Below are 19,239 nucleotides of genomic sequence, written 5' to 3' on the forward strand. Positions count from 1 at the left end.
CAAGCATGGTTTTGCAACTTGGGTTTTCATGGCTTCCAGTGGCCCTACCTTTCTCCTTCTACTGTTTAGAAATGGCATTGGATGCGTCAGACCCCAGGTGGACCATCTCATTGTACTACGTGTAGAACAATTCACAGCGGCCCCTGTGTAGTGAGAGGCAGTGTGATCTGCCTCTTGGCTCTGAATCTGGAAAGTTATCCTTCAATATGTGTTTTCATCAGTGGGACAGAGTGTTTGGGAGAGCCTTTTTTTTTTTTTTTTTTTAAATCAACCTGTCTTTCAATAACTGGATTACAGCAATGAATTTCAATTCAGTTTAGCTAGTGGCCTAATCCTAATTAAAGGGTTATCAATGATCTGATCATGCATGCAATGCTAGTATAAGCATGACCTGGCTCTGTCTGGCAATTAAAAAATAATCCCCATAGTTTTAAAAGTGTGAGATTACTGTAATTCAAAATCTATTTCTTGTACCAAAAAAGCAAGTTTTGTATTAGGGAGTCCAGATTTTTGAAAATGTGAAATTTATTTGGCATATTTTAGAATTTCTTGTGTGGATTTTCCCGGTGCTGGGGTAAATGGGCACGTGTGTGGGTTGGGGAGGGATTCCCTTATAACTGCTTCCTGGTGCTTGAGCTTTTCTTTCAGCTGGAGGAGTTAACTGGAAAGGCTAAAGGCATTTACAGCATTTATTAAATACCTTAGCTTTTCCAGGTCTCAGCTCCTGCCATGTCAGGGCTGGGGTGTACTTATAGCCTTATCTAGAGACTTCTCTTTAGACTTCGTGGGAATTGGGGTGAATGGGAGGGGACCACAGGCGAGTCCTGCTTGCACATCTTGCCTGGGGGTGCCCACATTGGCAACCTCTTCAGATGAGACTGTTTGGATAGCACACGTTTTCTGTCTCTGGGTGTAGGGTTGCAAGAAGTAGGGGGTGGGAGAGTCTATGTCAGCTCCAAGGTCTTTGCCATTTCGACCCCTCCCAGCAAAAGGATATTGCGTGTGAGTAACTGAAGGTCTAGAGGGGATGGTGGAGGCTACACAGGGAGTCCTTGGAGCCAGGGCCTGGCGTCCACCGCGTGCCACCCTCATTCTCAGTCGTTGCATATGTGTCCCCTCCAAATACTCGGCCTGATTTCTGGAGATGAAAGCCTGTTTATCTGCCAATGCATTATTTTTCTTCCTCAATGCTTTTGTTTCCAATAACAATTCTTGAAGAAATACCCATGTTCAGTGTACATGGCATAGCACCACTAGGCTGGGGTAAATGGCAGCTGGGCGGTGGGTGGGGGGAAGGAACTGGCCCTGGAATCAGACTGAGTCTCTGCTCTTCTTTTTATAGGTTTGAAGACTTTTGCACAATCCTGCTTGACCCAGAAAATAATATAGCCGTAATTGGATTCAGTCTCTCATTCTTCCTGCCTGTTCCTGGCATTCCCCATCACTTTAACACTACTTTGCTTGATAAATGAATATATTGTTATTTGCAAGAGTAAGTGAATGTAGAGATGTGCATGCGTGTGCGTGTGTGCACATGTCTATTATGTGTGTGCACACATACATGTGAACCTTTCATGGACTCTTGGCACAGATTTTTTTAAAGGTTGAAAGAGTGAAGATCTTTGGAGGTAAATCAAAGTAGAGGAAAGTACACCCATTGGGCTACAAAGGAAGGATAATTTATATAGACTCACCTGGGAAACCAGAGAGGAGGAAGGTCTCCACAGGTCATGCGTTCCTTCATGCAGCATTCCCACTAGGCACTAGGGCTACCCAGATGAATGAGATGGGAACGGCCCCTGTCCTGTTGGCCCTCACAGTCCTGTAAGGAAGACAGGCATTAATAAACAGTTTATGTCCAATGTGGGGGGACACGGTGTTTGAATGCACGTAACAGGGAAGAGGGCAGGCTGGTTGGTGGATCCAGGGTAAGGGATTAGTCAGAAAAGGCAATGGCTTCTAGAATAAGATCTGAAGGATAAATTGGGGTCAGTGAGGACCAGTTATGAAAACACATTTAAGAAGGAACAATAAGAGACAGAGGAGGCGTGATGCCTTTTAGGGAGGCAGAGCCGGCTTTTCTTGTCAGGCTCCCTGCCATTCGTGCCCTGCCTTATGCCACATTGCCCTGTAATTGATGATATTTTGGTATGACTCGCCAATCCCCAGAAATATCCACAATAGAGCATTTTACAAAAGCACAGCTATGAGGTCTATTCCACCAGTAGTTATTTCCATCAGGCGTCACCGTTATGTGGAACCAGTTCCACAATGAATATTTCCCCTCCCTGTGCCCGCAAAATGTGGCTATTTCCCTCCTTCCGGGCCAGGTGTGGAAGCAAAAGCCATCTCCAGCCTTTTGTTCTGAGAGTTATGCTATTAGTTTCTGCATCGAACAGGTTTAGGGTCTGATATTGCCGACAAAGGCTACAGATCAGGTCTGTGGGAGGTCAAGTCTTGGGAAAAGCCTTGCCCAAGCTCTGTTTGAGATAGTTGTAAGTATTATGTGAAAATGCTTTGTGGCTAAATAAACCAGGAAAACGGTGGGTTAAACGAGGATTTTTTTTTTTTAATTGTAGAACTTTTTAAAGGCTTTAGCATGTGTAGCATGTCTTCTAGAGAAACAGAGCCCATAGGATGTATCTTTATACACATAGCTATATAAATCTATCATACTCATATATGTATCTATAAAGGGATTTATTTTAAGGAATTGGCTCATGTGACTGTAGAAGCTGGCAATCTTCAGAGCAGGCCATAGGCTGTAGACCCAGAGAAGGGTTAATGTTGCAGCTTGAGTCCAAAGCAAAATGCTGGCAGTATACCCTCATCCTCAGAGGCATTTTTTTCTCTTCAAGTCTTCAGCTTATTGCATGGACTCACCCACATTAGGGAGAACAATGAGCTTTTCTCAAAGTCCACTGATTTAACTGTTAATCTCATCTAAAAATTACCTTCACAGCAACACCCCGACCAGTGTTCGACCAAATATCTAGGCATCAAGGCCTATCCCAGTTGACACATAAAATTCACCATCACAATATGCTAAAGGGCTTTGCAAATCTGGAAAAAAGAAACATAATAAAACATAATAGATATCACTTTCTCCCAATTTATGTGAGTAAAGAATCCACGTTTGCAGAACACCTATTAACATCTGGTAAAACACAATTTGGAGACTATTGACCTTGAATAATGATTCACAATTTTGTCTTACTCCAGTTATTCAAAAGATGCCCCCCCCAAATATACATATGTAGTGCTTATTTTTATCTAATAAGATTAAATCATTACTCATATGTTCCCTTTTTTAAGACGTAAATGTAAACCCAATGCTCGTATTAGATTTACTTTCATGTTATACTGTAAACTGCATGCTAAAATTCCATGCACTACACACATTACTGATGAAATTTCTCATATTAGCAAATTATGGGGGAAATATGTGTACATCTGCTTTAGTAATAAAGGAATGGATGATTCACACTTGAACACAGTGCATACATACCAGAGTAATTTTGGAAAATTATAGCCTAAAAATTCATAAATATTCATTACTACATGCTATGGGGTTAAAAACAACTCACAACAAACTAAATTGATAATGATGAACAAAACTAACAATAATTTGCTGTTAAGAAGCAAGAAGAGCAGCAATTAAAAAACATGATTATTCAAGGCAGTACTGATAATTAATATGTATCCTTCCCCCCAAATTGTAGGAATCTAACTACTTGCATATGCACACATGCAACTGGAGCCTGCAGTGTTAGTAAAATACTGAATTGGAGCCATGCCTAAATTCTCTAAAGTCTAAAAAAGCACTAATTCAGTTTAAAAATACCAAATGCCAAATGTAGCAAAACATACGTAGACAGTTATTAATGAGTTGATCTCATTCAGGCACTTAAGAAAAAGTTTTAGGATTGTCAAGGGCAACCTGTTGGGAGGATTTGTTGGCCCTGCAGCAGGCAGAGGGCCATACTTTGAGAACTGCTGCATAGAGGATTTAGGCAAACAAATAAAGGAATTTACAAATACATGCAAAACACATAAATAAAAAATAATTATTTTATCATTTTAATAGAAATGTAAATTTCATGGAATGAAATTAATAGTTGTAATAATCACTTTTTAAAAAATATTTATTTGTTTACAGAGCACGTGTGTTTGAGCATGGGGGGGGGGGTGTTGGGGAAGAGGGGGCAGAGAGGGAGTGAGATTCTCAAGCCGCCTTCCTGCTAAGCATGGAGCCTGATGCAGGGCTCAATCTCACAGCCCTGAGATCATGACCTGAGCCAATATCAATAGTCAGACGCACAACAGACTGAGCCACTCAGGCGGTCATGTAATAATTACTTTCAATATACTCAATATATAAGCAATATAAGGACAATGTATGCTTCTATGGGTTTCTATCAGTTTATTTATACTTTAAACACAATTGGGCCCACTGTGCAGTTAAGTTCCCTATTAAAATACATCCCCTGCTCTTCGCCATTTAGGACAAATCAAACCTCCTTCCTAGATTTACATCAGGCAACCAAGAAATGCTCTTTATTTTACCCCATTCTAGTCTGTCTCATCCCCCAGCCATCAAAAGGGTAATATTCATTCCAAAGTAGAAGCTTTGCACTTTCTCAAATTTCATCCCAGCTCCTCTAGCCTTTTCCAAAGCGGATACTTGGTGGCTTTTATTTTTATGGAAACTATTATTAATTTCAAAATGACTTGTTTATATAATTTTGGAAAATGGTGTTCTGCTTAAGAAAAAAAAAGATAGGGATGCTTGGCTGGCTCAGTCAGTAGAGCATGTGACTCATGATCTTGGGGTTGTAAGTTCGAGCCCCACGTTGGATGTAGAGATTACTTAAAAGTAAAATCTCAAAAAAAAAAAAAAAAAAAAAGGATAGCCTGAATATGTAAATTTTGGAGAAGCAGAATTAGTGGATGTGGTATTACATGGGAAAAGTCTCCCTCAAGAGAATTTGAGCACGGTACCACTGACAGCAAGGATCATGTTAATCCTGCCCTGGATTTACCCCTGATAGACCAGGACCTATCTGTGCCTGGCATTCACCACTGCACCGCCAGCACTCAGAGGAGCGATCAAGGCTCAGTGCGTATTTGCTGAATGAATGAGGATGTGAGTCAGCTCGTCTGCTGGGATATCTCAGCTCCGTCAGGTTCGGATGCACTGCCAGTTTTGGAATACCCGGGGGTTGGGATTCTCTTCTTTGCAGATCTCATCACTTTCTGCACTTAGATTCTTGCTACTGCTGTGGGGAATAGTTTGCTTTCTCTTTCCTGCCCATCAAGCCCATTTTAATGAGCTGTTCCTGTTCAGCTGTCTTCCTGCAATACAGTCATTTCCTCTTCCTCAAAACGTTCACGCTCGAGGCTGACTGCCTTGGTGACTTCACTTGTTAATCAGAATTAACTGATGTCACGTCTCACTTGACTATCTACAGATGTCGTGCATTCCCCATAGTCCACTGGCCTACAGGACCATGCTGTATTTTGTTGTATTTAATTATGAGGTGTGTGTTGTGTGCGTGAGGAGGGACGAGGACAGGGCTGGGAGTACGAACAGACAGGTGAGGCCACTGCGGTGGGACATGTAAGGAGGCTATTGCTCTGAGCGGCCTCCGCCGCCTGGGCCTGGGCTCCACTCTGAGGAGGAAGGGAGGATATGTGTGAGTGTGACTGTGTGTGTGAGAGTGTGAATAGGTGAGTGTGAGCATGGATGTATGAGTGTGTGTATGTGAGTGTGAGCATGAGCATGCGTGTATGTGAGCATGAGTGTGTGTGCATCAGTGAGTGCATGGGTGTGAGTATGTGTGTGACTGTGGGTATGTGAACATGAGCATGGATGTGTGAGCATGAGCATGAGTGTACATCACTACGTGAGAGTGGGGTTGTGAGAATGAGTATGTGAGTGTGGGTGAGCAAAAGTGTGCATAGGTGAGTGTGTGTGAGGGTGATGAGTACTGACTGGAACTGTCCCCAACAGTTGCACAGTCTTCCACACACAGTAGGGGCTCAGGAAACACTGCATATGCTCAAGTAGAAAATAATCCAAATTACAAGGTGATATTTTATCTTCCCGGTGAGAAAATCTTAAAAAAAAAAATGCAATTTAAGTCAACTTGAATATATCAACTTTTATAGGCATAGATGTCAAATGTCTGCTTTAAATATAATTTACCTTAATTGTACAATATATTTTAAATCTTAGGTGATTTTTCACTATTTGCCTTCTAAAATAAATTCTATCAGGTGACCTCTATAAAAACTTAAAACTAGCAGTTTCCTCATTTTTCAATGGAGACGATCATAATACTACATGATTTACAGGGTTGTTGTGAGGGTTAAAACATTTAATGGAAATAAAGGCCTTTGAACAGTGCCTGGTATGCTGTGAGGTCTCAACGGAGGATGAGGACGTGCATGCACATTCTAGTAAAGCTTTCTTATTTTAAAATATATAAATCTCATAATATGAAAGACAATAGGAATGTGGAAATTTGGGCTACTTCCTCCTTTCAGAGGGGTAATTTTTTGAGGTAAACAATCTTACCTGCTCTTTGGATATATCTATAACTGTCAGGTGACTGTCACTGACTCCACTTTTGAAAAGACCTGCATTCAAATTTCAATGGAATGTTCTAGAAATGCAAAGTGAATTGAGGCTAGTAAAAGGCAATTGGAAGACAAAGCCTCTAGGAAATAACAATGACTACCTCTCTGTGCAAATATGACTCCCTTTGTTTCTTAAATTTTTTCATGCCTTTGAGGGAAGTTTTTTTCCCCTTGTCTCCCTTTCTCCCAAACAAAAAGCCTGTTTCATTACAGTCTTCACTTTGCTCTTCAAGACTGAGTGACTTTAGGTGCGTTTAATTCAACTGGATTTATTCGAGGAGCTCAGGAACTAATTTATTTATTCTATTTATTTTTACAGCATGCCCATTACCCAGGGATTCTGGGCACATATAAATGATCTGCTTGGGATTGGCAAACAAGAACCAGTGATAAATGGACAGTGAGAAAACCATCTGAAAACATTAGTCAAAAGGACTCTTCCCTTCCAGAAATGCTTGGTTAAGCAGGTTGGTCTTGCAGTTTTCTCTGATCTTGACATTTTATGTTCACATTGCTTGCCTTTTTTTTTTTTTTTTGACATACACAACAAGAAGAGAGAGGTCCCTGAGTGAAGATGGGGCAGAGAGGTGCCCCTTGCAGGGCAGTGAGGGGGGTCCCAGAGGCAGGGGAGGCGCCCCCCAACCATTAGGCAAAGGCCTGGGCTCGGCCTCTGGAGGTCTCTTGTGATTCACAAAGGGGAAGGCTTGGGGGCAGATCATTCAACCTAGGTTCAAGGCGAAAAAAGAAAAGATGCTGGTTCCGGCTAAGGGGAGGTCAGGAAGGGGAGGACAGTGGGTCAGTGTCAACCAGTCCTTCATATATTTCTGCCTGGTTAAAAGGAGTTCTACTGGGGAGGTCTGGGTGGCTTGGTTTGTTAGGGCATCTGCCTTCAGCTCAGATCATGATCCCAGGGTCCTGGGATCGAGTCCTGCATCAGGCTCCCTGCTCAGTGGCGAGCCTGCTTCTCCCTCTCATCCCTGCTCTCTCGCTATCCCTGTCTCTCTCTGTCTCACAAATAAATAATCTTTAAAAAAAAAAAAAAAAAAGGAGTTCTACAGAAGAAATGAACTTGATGATCACTTTTCTAGGTGATTTCTAAGGTGATTTCTGTTTTTTCTCCAGACAATCTTTTCCCACGAGTCGGGTTGACTCTAATTTGGGTTGAGACTTGAGGTGTGGGCAACCTCTCTCATGGGGGTTCAGGAAAAGATTGCCACTGTCGCCTTCTTTAAGGCTGCTCCCCCTACCAAGTGATTGTGGGGTTGTGCCCAGAGCCTATCTGTCATTTTTAGAGTTTGATGAAAGTGGGAAACATTGTGGCTTTGAATGGGCCTCTCTGCCCACAAAGTGGAAAAAAATTATTACAGCAGGACTAATCTCTTTTTACAGCCATATAAATACAGTGGTGGAATCAGCCAGATTTAACTCTGAATGGAAAATGTTTTTCAACAAATAGGTCTGGGAGCCACAAATACATGACGAACTTATCAAGAGACAGAAGAGGTGACTTTGCCTTTTTGAAGGCCTCATGTTTGGGACACAGGCGAACGGAGACACCAAACAGAAGCCATGTGTGTTCATGGGCTAAACAAGGCTCACCCCCCGGCATCCACAGATGGTGGAGAAGTCTGAAAGCAAATTAAAGCCTAAATGGGTCACCAAATGCTTTTTGGTTTTCCTTAGCAATCAAGACAGGTCTTCATGGCCCCATCCGCCTTTCTATCTAACATAGAGATTTTACAGATTTTACCCCGGGAGGTAGGCAAAGGCATCCTGTCAAGCACCTCATAAATCCTTGTTATTAACTGTGCCAGAGCTGTGTGAATGGATAAGTGGATTCCCCACTTAATTCAAAAACAAACCAGAAACAGCCCTGCATTCCTTCCCATTTGCTGGGTCATTTGTATCTAGATCGATGACTCCAAGAATTCTACAGTTCACTAAAAGTTTTGGCTTTCTTTGAAATTTTCCATTCCCTTGACCAATAACCCCATTGCCCAACAGACTTTCATTTTCTGAGGATGCGTAAACAGGGAAATGGTTTTGAGCTACTGACGTCATGGGGTGGAGAGCAGAGAGTACATGTGGTTCGGGGTAAGGTTTGGGTCTTAGCTGAGGCTTTGCAGCTAGTTCTCTGTGTCACCTGGGAAAAATCAGTTCACCTCTCTGGACCTCGGTTTCTGCATCATAAAATGGGGACGATAGAACCAACTACCTTGCATAGTTACTCTGGGGCTCAAACATGGTAAAAATGCTTGTGAAAAGGTTTCAAAATGCTTAAAAATATAACATGTAATAATGAAATGCTTCAGTTAACAGTGAGTGATCATTAAATGCCTATTAAATGAATGGCTCTATAGCCAAAAAAATTAAAGGCACATGGCTGGCTTAGTCAGAGGAGCACATGACTCTTGATCTCGGGGTCATTAGTTTGAGCCTCAAATTGGATGTAGAGATTACTTAAAAATATATATATAAAACTTTTTATTTTGATGAAGTCCTAATAGTTCATTTTTGCCTTTGTTTCCCTTTCTTTTGGAGACGTGTCTAGTAAGAAACTGCTGTGCCTGAGGCTACAGAGGTTGCTGCCTGTGTTCTCTGGGATTTTGATGGGTTCCTGTCTCACATTTAGGTCTTTCATCCATTTTGAGTCTATTTTTGTGTATGGTGTGAGGAAATGGTCCAGTTTCATTCTTCTGCATGTGGCTCTCCAGTTTTCCTACCACCATTTGTTGAAGAGACTGTCTTTTTTCCATTGGATTCTTTCCTGCTTTGTTGAAGATTAGTTAACCATAGAGTTGAAGGTCCATTTCTGGGTTCTCTATTCTGTTCCATTGATATAGATCAATGTCTGTTTTTGTGCCAGTCCCATACTGTCTTGATGATTATCACTTTGTAATAGAGCTTGAAGTTTGGAATTGTGATGTCACCAATTTTGGTTTTCTTTTTCAACATTCGTTTGGCTATTTGGGGTCTATTCTGGTTCCACACAAATTTTAGGATTATTTGTTCCAACTCTGAAAAAGTTGACAAAATCAAGACAACCAACAGAATGGGAGAAGATATTTGCAAATAACATATTAGATAAAAGGCTATTACCCAAAATTTATAAAGAACTTCACAAACTCAACACCCAAAGAACAAATAGTCCAATCAAGAAATGGGCAGAAGACATGAATTGACATTTCTCCAAAGAAGACATACAAATGGCCAGCAGACAAATGAAAAATGCTCCCCTTCACTTGGCAGCAGGAAAATACAAATCAAAACCACAATGAAATACCAAATCACATCAGTCAGAATGGCTAAAATTAACAAGTCAAGAAACGACAGATGTTGGCGAGAATGCAGAGCAAGGGGAACCCTCTTACACTGCTGGTAGGAATGCAAGCTGGTGCAGCCACTCTAGAAAACTGTATGGAGGTTCCAAAGAAAGTTGAAAATAGAGCTACCCTCCAAACCAGCAATTGTACTACTGGGTATTTTCCTCAAAGATTCAAATGTAGTGATCTGAAAGGGCACCTGCACCCCAATGTTTATAGCAGCCATGTCCACAATAGCCAAACTATGGAGAGAGCCCAGATGTCCATCAATGGATGGATGGATAAAGAAGATGGGGTATATATATATATACAATGGAATATTACTCAGCCATCAAAAATGAAATCCTGCCATTTGCAACAACATGGATGGAACTACAGGATATGCTAAGCGAAACAAGTCAATCAGAGGAAGACAGTTATCATATGATCTCATTCATACATGGAATTTAAGACACAAAACAGAGGATCATAGGAAAAGAGAGGAAAAAATAAAACAAGACGAAATTAGAGAGGGAGACAAACCATAAGAGACTCTTAATCATAGGAAACAACCTGGGTTGCTGGAGGGGTGAGGGTGGGGAGAATGGGATAACTGGGTGATGGGCATTAAGGAGGGCAAGGGATGTAATGAGCACTGGGTGTTATATAAGACTGATGAGTCACTGATCTGTACCTTTGAAACCAAGAATGCGTTATATGTTAATTAATTGAATTTAAACAAATATTTAAAAAATAATGCTAGAAGAGTCTCTCATAGCTCCCAATAAATGCTTTCTCAGAAAAAAAAAAAAACTTAAAAAAAAAGACTAAAAAAATAATAAAAGAAGTATCAAGGTTGTTTATTTTTCTTCTACATTCTTCTGGCCGCTGCCCTGGTTTTGATGCCCATCAGGGAACTCCAATCAATTCTTGGCTAATGGCCCTGCCTTCTGCTTTATCTCCACTACCCACTTACTGTCCTCTTGACCAAGGCTCGTGTGTTCTTTCAGAAACCACAGATCTCTGAGCCTGCCCCTCTCCTGATGAAAACTTTTACTGGGTCCATCTCATCAATAAGATCAGGGTCCAATAAATAAATAAATAAATAAGACCAGGGTCCCTGTACCTTAGCATCACACACGGGGCTCCTGGTTCCTCCCCCTCCCTACCTCTCCAGCTTATCGTTAAGCTCCACCAGGATTTCATTAAGAGCTTAACATTTAAGAATTTTAAACGTTCCCAGAATGCAACTGCCCATACACTGTCTCTCCCTCCCTCTGGTCGGACTGGGAAACTACGCAGTTTTCTAACTTGATGCCACAGATGCCAGGAAGCTTCTGCTCGTCTGTGAGAGGGCTCATGACTCCCTTCTCTGCGCTACCTGGTATCTTATGGACCTTTCTTCTTCTGCTTGGGACTCTCATAGAGCCCATTGACTTACAGACCTCTCTCTCCTACCTGATTGTGATCTGCCTGTAGGGAGGGATCTTACCTAGTTCCTTTGCATAAAGGATCTGCAGAGAACATTCTCACTTGCATCTTTTCTTTCACCTGTGCTTCTTGAACAGTGCTTGACTATCAGAAAACTTGATGATCTTGGGGCTGATAAAAGGTATGCCATGATTTCTGCGCCAACGCCGAATGGGCTCGTTCAATGGATTAGATCCCACCTTTCCACCCACCCCTGCCCTGTTCCTTCTTTTCTCTTTTCCTTCTTTCAAAGAACTTCCAAATATTTTGGTCAACTTCCCCACTGAGAGTTGCCACTGTTATCCTGTTGTGTGGGGTGTCCTCTGCTCCCAAACTTCAGTGTGATGGCTGGGGATGGGACCCCCCTGACCAGGGGTCTGTCGTGAGGACCACCATGCAGAGGCTCTGTGGCAGCTTCTCCTCCCATCACTCATAGTCCTGGATCCCTGAGCAGCACCTGGTGAGCAAACAGGCCACATTCACTACCAAGGACTCATTTAAATAAATTATTTAGAACACACACACACAGACACACACACACAGACACACACACACACACACGGAGATATACAATCAGTCCCTGGTTATGTTTCCAAAAAATTAAATGACTAAAGCTGCTCTGTATAGGTAGCTCCTTCTGTATTATACCTAACATCGGATATTAGCATATATGTGAATTATTATCATCCTGTTTTTTTTTTTCTTAATGTGGGAATTCCAGGGCACAGAGAGGTTGAATAACATTCCTAGAGCCATACAATAGTTAATGGTGGTGGCAGGATTCAAATACAGACAGTCTGAAAGCCAGAGATTTGGACAAATTAGGATCCTTTCTTTTTAAGAGAATTAAAGCTCTGGATGATGCATCCTTAGGTGGCTTTTATGCTTTAAGTATCATCTTTTTTGCATCTATTTACCACTAAAGCAGGGAAAGTGGTGAGGAGACATGGAGGAAATAAACAAACAAACAAAAAAATAAAGTAAATGAGATATTTGCCACAACACGGATGGACCTTGGAAACATTATGCTTCGTGAAATGGTCCAGACCCAGAAGGACAACTCTTGGGTGATCTCACTTACATGAAGTGTGAGGAGTAGGCAAATTCACAGAGGCAGAAAGTGGAATAGGGGTTACCAGGGGCTGGTGGGGAGGGGGGACCAGGGAGTTCTTGTTTAATGAGTAAACAGTGTCTGTTTGGAATGATGGAAAGGTTCTAGAAACGGATGGCAGTGGTGGTTGCACAACATTGTCCATGCGCTTACAACGTACCACCGAGCGGTACGCTTAAAAATGCTAGAAATGGTAAATATTGGGTATGTATTACCACAATAAAAAATAAAATAAGTAAAGTTGCAGTTTTATAATCCTGACAACAGCTTCCTCTGGAGGCAGCCGAAGAGGCGTGAAGCGTGATTGAGGACTCTGCCATTTGCTCTCAGCAAATAGAATTTAATTAATCACGGCCAAGGCCTCTTCAGCAGCTCTCCCCAGTGTGGCAGCGGCTCAGGACAATTACTGTTGACAGAGCAGAATTATGTATGTGGAGGGGGGGAAATAGAAATTTCCTCTTCAAAATTAAGGAATTATGCAAAGTAAATGCACTATATCTAATATCAATTTAATCAGCGCTAACTATATTCTGCACACAGTAGAAGTGGAGTCATCCGAAATGCAAAAGGTTGGCTGAGAGCAGAAGAAAATTTTTCTCAAGCTTCCTGCCTGGATGACCTGGGGCGAGAGTTGCAAGGCAGCAGTCCAATCCTGCCAGAAACGGTTTTATTTGACTTGCGATTGTGTTTATCTGGGTTGCCAATATTTTAAAATCTGGCCATTTCTTACAAATATGGATTTCTGACTTTTCTTGAAAAATCTGAAGGCCCGGGAACATGGCCTCATGCTTGTACACAGCCATTAGTACTTCCCATTCTTACTGCCCTCGCTCATGTTATCTGCTTGGCTCCTGGGCATTTGAGTTCCTGTCTCAGATGCAGGTCTCACCTGCCCTTCGCCTCATCTCCTCAATAAAACTGCCTACCCAGTCCTCCGATCCCCTCTCTTGGAGGCTCTTCATTCCTACAGCACTTACTGGGCCTATACAACCCTTGGCCCTTATCGTGGATTATCTTTTATATGTAATATGGACATGACAGAAAGTTCCAGACTTTCTGAAACAGCAAATGTAAATGTTTTGCACTACCCTTGCTTTCTACTTTAGAAGATACAGTCACTCAAGACCCAAGCTAGATTGTAAGACATAGTGTATAGACTTTATGCCTTAAAACATCTGATTTTCCTAGCACCAGCAGGGGTTCAGTTGGTGTCAAAAATGAATCAGTAGGTTTGGGAACCTCTTTAAGAATACAGATGACTCAGGATGCCCAGGTGGCTCAGTGGTTGAGCATCTGCCTGTGGCTCAGGGCCCGATACCAGAGTCCCGGGATCGAGTCCCACATCGGTCTCCTTGCATGGAGCCTGCTTCTCCTTCTGCCTGTGTCTCTCCCTCTCTCTCTGTGTCTCTCATGAATAAATAAATAAAATCTTTAAAACAAAACAAAACAGATGACTCATGAGGTCAGCTGTGGAGAGTATTGTGCTAATGCAGCCAACAACATGGACTTCATCCCTTGGAAAGTCAATCCATTTGTCCCATCCTGTGGACATGGATCATCCTCATCCTCTGGCCAAACTGTTCTTGCTCAAAGGACAGAAAGAGTGACGCAAATCCATCCCTAAGTCCTGGAGAAGAATTCATGGCTCCTGGATTGACCTTATTATTATTATTATTATTTAAAAAATTTTTTTATTTATGCATGAGAGACACAGAGAGAAGCAGAGACATAAGCAGAGGGAGAAGCAGACTCCCTGCGGAGAGCCTGATCCAGAACTAGATCCCAGGATCCCAGAATTACACCTTGAGCCAAAGGCAGACACTCAACCACTGAGCCACTCAGGCATCCCCGGCCTTATTATTTTTGCGCAAGGAGGCTGTCTCTCAGACAGTAAAGGCATTTTTAGAAAAGAAAATGGCAGCTATTCGTTTTTAAACTAATTCTGCAATATTTTGAATGAATCAATGATGAAATAATGATTATAACTCAATAACTGGTATTACTTATGTGATGGGAAGAACGGTGGTTTGGATATGAAGAAGGAAGACCACGTCAATCAGCAATATTAAGATAGAGTGCGTGAAGTTCATTGTTCTTGAGAAGTCACAGTAATTTATAGGAAAAACATTCTTGTTCTGGAAAGAAAAAAAATAAAAGCAAAGAAAACTGTCAGGAAATTGAGTTTCAAAGTGTTGTCCCTTTATAGCTCAGTGCTTTCTAGTAAAGTCCAATTCAGGCAGTCCTTGCTTTGCACGGTACAGCATTAATTGATCCACATTCATGTTAGAATCATGACCGTATGGTTCTGAGATGCATGGGTTTTGGTAAATATGGTAGCATGCAAAGCAAGGACCCCACTGAAGTCCAGTAAAGGTTGGTACATTCACCTTATCTACAAAGAATGCAGGACAATCAAGGAAAATGAGAGGACATTTTCATGGTCACTGAAATAAACTAAAGAGCATATGTTGTGTTACTTAATATTTCCGGTGAAAGACTACTTTGCATTGATAGGTTTGTTTCTAAATGCCAAGACCCTCCTTCTGGCTTTTCATACAATCCACTCTAATACAGTTTGTATTAGTCAGGGTAGCTAGGTTATGCATAGTAACAAACAACCCCTGTGTCTTATGGCTGAGCACCACCCAGCTTATTTCTCTCTTACAAAGTTGTTTGTGGGTCTAGGTGACTCAGTCTATGCACTATTGCAGGATCCAGGCTGAATAGGGGGACCATCATCCCGTGGCTGTACCTCTTGGAACACGTGATCTCCTTAGGTGACAAGGCAGAGAAAGAGGGTCTCACGCTGATAATTAAATGCTTTGGTCTGGAAGTGACCTGCTTCACTTCTGCTCTAGAACATGGTGCTGCCTAACTGGAAGGGAAGCAGAGACATGCTCTCTTCTCACATGCCCCACGGGAGAGGCAGAGAAGAAATGGGTAAGCAGTAGACATTGCTACCTCACATTTCCAATCACAGGTTTCTTCCCCTGACACTTCTATACCCAAACCATCTGGCTGTAAGTCTAATTGTTCTTTATAAACCTAGCTTTGAGGAATTGGCAATAGGCATCATCACTTTATTTAGATAAACCACTTGGGGGGGCAGGCGGGGAAAAGGGAGATACTCACTCATTCATGTGTTCAGCAAATATTTGTTGAATGCCCACTCTGCACACTGATCCAGGTGCTAGGATTCAGCAATAATCAAAACACACAAAAGTCCTTGTCTTTTTGAGAGTGCATTTTTTTTGGGGGGGGAGGGTAAGACAATAAGGTATATGTATGACAAAAACAACAGGCATATGCTCTAACTCCGATGAGAATTAGTGTCATGTCAAAATAAGGTCCAGTAAAGAGACACCATGTGACTGGGGTGCGCTGGTGGGAGTGGAGGGGGCATTTTAGGAAGGCTACCCAGGAAAGGCCACCACGAGCTTGATTTTGTATACAATTTTTTTTTCAAATATTAATACATGGCAGGCACTGTGGGGAGAGGAACACGGTGGGCTTATGACAGATTCTATCCCCAAAGGATTTCCTAATGGAGGAATGAGATGGGGACTATATAGACTATAATAAAGGTTAAATGTGATTTTTTAAAAGTAAGAGTTAATGTTTACTGACTGTCAGCGACATGCCAGGCACGTTCTATGATTTAACTTATTTAACTTTCACCAACCACTGGCTATCTCATTTTTCAAAAAGACAAACATAAGCTATGACTCCCAGAAGGTAAGCAATTTGTCCAAGGAAACACAGATAAGAAGCAGGAGAGCTGGGCTTCACACTCAGTTCTCTGCCTCCAAAATTGGGCACCTAACGACTACGTCCTACTGACTTCTCTAAATGTGATAAATATCACAAGAGAGGTGTGATTGAAGGTGAGAATCTATTACTGCCTAGGAGAAGGGAAATCAAGGCAGGCTTCTTGGAGGAAGTGGCATACCTGGGCCTAGGTGAACTACTGGGATTCAAGCAGATGGCACTTGAAGAGGTGGTAGTATAAATAGACGTGTGGAGTCAAAAAGGCTCAGGGCCAGAAATTTGTGTTCGGCTAGAATTGGCGCATAGAGTTATGGACAGAATCTTGGAAAGATAATGTGAGGTCATATCACAGAAGGTCTTAATGCCAAGCAGAGGAGTTTGAACTCTGTTGAAAGGAAAGCAATAGTAGTTATTGAAACTTTTGAGCAGAGAATAGAAGGAGGAAAGGCTGTGTCTTAAAAGAAATAAACTGGCCAATGCTATAAAGAATGGATTAGACAGTGTGGTCAGGGAGATCAATCAGGAGCACTGTAAAGGGCAGTGTCGGTGAAACGGAAAAGCATGGAATGAGCAGTCATCGCAGAAGTAGGATGGATAGCGTTTGTAACGGACATGGGAAGGGAGGGTCAGGGAACAGGGAGGGAAGAATAAAAGATAACTCCACCTGGTGAAAAGTCTAGATAATTCTTTATTTTCTTACAATTTACACTTTGTTTCTGCTTCTAACACTTATCTTTGATCCCCAGACAGGAGTAAAAAAAAAAAAGGAATTTTACTGCCGTCTTTTTGTGAAATTCGATGAATGCCAATGGAACAAAGCTACTTAAATGATGAGCTGTAAAGCTTCAAATCTCTTCTCCCAATGAAAATCTCATTAGCCTGCCATTTGAAAACCAGCATATTCAAATTTGACTTTGTTTGGCTTGTACAGTTTGATCCCTTTAAACTGATGGTTTTTCAGGAGTGTGGCAGGAAGCCTGAAATTTCAATTAGATAAGCCAGAGGTTTACCTGTTGGAGGAGAGAAGGTATTATCTTCCTGTTGCTAGGTGATGGGTCTCCAAAGCAATGGTTCAGTCTTAAAGGATCAGAGCTCTTTTAAAATTCCTTTTCTTTTGAAAACAAACATCAATTTAAAACTAACCCCAGATGCCCGGCTCTGGTTCTATAAGGAATAAAACCACTTATCTGCCATAAATCCACCAAACCTTCTGCTTCCCCAAACTAGATAGCCCTAATTTACGTGGATGACCAGCCTTTACTGGTTCTACAGGGTATGGGTAGGAATAATGATAACCAAGATTAATGCTGGGAGCCCTCCTCCCTGCTTCATCTGCTTCATTGCATTACAATTCTATGCCATATATACTATTTGTTTCCCTTTAACGGATAGTGTGATAGTTAATTTTACACCTCAACCTGGCTTAGGCGATGATGCCAAACACTCATCTAGATAGTGTCATGAAGGTTTTGTTTTGTTTTTTTTAAAGATATGATTAACATTTAAATGAGTGCCCTCTGAGTAAAGTAGATGATGCCCTATAATTTGGGGAGGCCTCATCCAACCATTTGAAGGCATCAAGAGCAAAGACTGACGCCCCCCACCCCCAGAAATAGGAATTATCCTCAGGAGTGCGACATAGAAACCCTGCGTGAGTTTCCAGCCTGTGCTCTGTGGAGCTCTGACTCTACACTGCAACGTCAACAACTATCAGAGTTCTTGCCTGTCCTACAGACGTCAGACTCGCCAGGCCCTGCAATTCAGGGAGCCAATTCCTTAAAATTGATCTCCGCCTCCATCTCTGTCTATCGGTTCTGTTTCTTGGGAGAACCATGACCACTACAGAGGGAACAAGTGAGGCTAACCTAGGCTGACTCGTCCAAGCTCACACGGGTAGTAGTGATGGAAGCAAGGCTTGAGGGAAGCCTGCTCTCCTAACCACGGCCTATACTACCTCTTGCACCGCCATGGGGGCTACTCACGGCAATTATATTCAAACTTGAAACAAAATTTTTAATGAATTTTATGAAATTCCAAATAAGGTGCCGCAAGACCTGCTCTGGCTTTCCTCTTTTTTTTTTTTAAAGATTTTCTTTATTTATTCATGAGAGACAGAGAGAAAGAGAGAGGCAGAGACACAGGCAGCGGGAGAAGCAGGCCCCACACTGGGAGCTCTATGTGGGACTCGATCCCGGGTCTCTAGGATCATCCCTAGATGATCCCTGGGCCAAAGGCAGACACTCAACCGCTGAGCCACCCAGGGATCCCCGACTTTCCTCTCTTTATTGTACTTCCTCTCATCTCTGAGGGGGAGTCCAATCTGAGACACTCTCCTGGCTGCCCCCCAGGGAGGTATAGTCTCTCTTTCCTGAGCCTCTTTCCTGCCCACGTCTGGTAAATTCGGTCTCCAATCTCCGACATGTGGTTCTAACAATGATTCATTGATACTTTTGGCTTAAGGAAGAGGAAGATAGTTTGGGTGTGAGTCTTGGGAGAGAGATATTCACGGCGCTGTCACAAATGTCTTGCTCTTCTCTTAAAGATGCCGGAGTGTGGTCTGTGTGGAAATTAGGGGTGCATAGGAAATCTATGAAGCCACTTTAATTCGAGCCACATTAAGCCACCCCAGAGGTGGAACCTAGCATGGTCCAGGGGAAGGAGTGCACAACTCCAGATCCCAGACTGCACGAAGTGAGGCAGCAAGTTGTCGTCTTCCCTGGGCTGTAATCACTGGGAACAGTTCCAGCTGGGGCCCACGATCAGAGGGAGAACTTCTCATAAAATAGCAATTTCTAGGAGTCTCACCTGAAAATCCAAACCTAGCAATGGGATAGAGGAATGAATCTTTTGCACAAATGCCACTATAATTTCCTTCTCTGCTCTTGAGTAGTGCCCTCCCATACCGGCTCTGGGCTTGGCCCTGAGAGTTGCTTTTGTCAAGGGGAT

At 42.3% G+C, this 19,239-nt stretch overlaps 1 protein-coding gene and 1 long non-coding RNA gene across 20 annotated transcripts in view; one reads left to right on the forward strand and one right to left on the reverse strand.

Moving 5' to 3' along the window:
- The window catches only part of RNF152 (ring finger protein 152), a 202,633-nt gene that overhangs the window by 80,217 nt on the left and 103,177 nt on the right, over window positions 1-19,239 (forward strand). For 5 of the 19 annotated variants that reach the window (XR_012028511.1, XR_012028520.1, XR_012028519.1 and 2 more), the window contains 3 exons: window positions 1,343-1,492; window positions 6,962-7,109; window positions 8,099-10,757. The gene's annotated coding sequence lies outside the window, so the exon portion shown is untranslated. Of the gene's footprint in view, window positions 1-1,342; window positions 1,493-6,961; window positions 7,110-8,031; window positions 10,758-19,239 lie in introns of those variants that run through there. The other 14 variants (XR_012028526.1, XR_012028529.1, XR_012028530.1 and 11 more) reach the window with 9 other exon arrangements.
- Window positions 391-17,348, reverse strand: LOC140630859 (uncharacterized). The gene is made up of 5 exons (XR_012028537.1): window positions 17,304-17,348; window positions 14,529-14,660; window positions 11,437-11,871; window positions 2,955-3,063; window positions 391-1,822 (listed from the first exon to the last, which is right to left on the reverse strand). It is a non-coding gene; the product is annotated as an uncharacterized lncRNA (long non-coding RNA).

The sequence above is a fragment of the Canis lupus genome, chromosome 1 (assembly GCF_048164855.1).
Source record: "Canis lupus baileyi chromosome 1, mCanLup2.hap1, whole genome shotgun sequence".
Lineage (NCBI taxonomy): Eukaryota > Metazoa > Chordata > Mammalia > Carnivora > Canidae > Canis > Canis lupus.